The sequence below is a fragment of the Penaeus monodon genome, chromosome 15 (assembly GCF_015228065.2).
Source record: "Penaeus monodon isolate SGIC_2016 chromosome 15, NSTDA_Pmon_1, whole genome shotgun sequence".
Lineage (NCBI taxonomy): Eukaryota > Metazoa > Arthropoda > Malacostraca > Decapoda > Penaeidae > Penaeus > Penaeus monodon.
This window is the reverse complement of record NC_051400.1, coordinates 46,069,437-46,070,018: the sequence shown is the minus strand read 5'-3', so window position 1 is coordinate 46,070,018 and position 582 is coordinate 46,069,437.

Genomic DNA, 582 nt, shown 5'->3' with positions numbered 1-582 from the left:
ATCTGCCGCTGAAATAATAGGATATTCTAAATAAACAAACGTTCCGTAAAGTATTTCATGAGATGTGAAAATATGTTCCCGTGTTTAAGAATGAAGGTTCTTATTTAAAATTTACGGAATTCTTAACATTCGTTTATCATTTTGTCTGTCTGAATACACATGAAATAATCTGTGGATTGTTCTGGGTCAGTGTTAGTATGTTCTGGCTAACCGATGGGTCTTTTAGCACTGGACTGGCAGCATATATGTGCCAGAAAAAACTTTGTTTGGAAAATACCATTTGGTCATGTGCCGGGGAAATATAAAGAGTTTTATGAACACGTTAATCTTTTCTATATTGTACTTCATGTGAGGAAGAACGTAGTCAAGCAACAAAACTGTGCATCATCATCATCTGAATAATGTATAGTAAAGCTTGTTTCCTTTAAGAGGTTTAGGGTACGTTAGTAGGTATATCTTATATCTACGGTTCGGGCATAGTGACTTTTCCATTTACATGCAACTCAAAGGGTTAGCCTTTCACTGGAAACTTGTGGTTAGTCGAAAATGCTTCAACCTATATCGTTGAATGTGCAAGCCCGT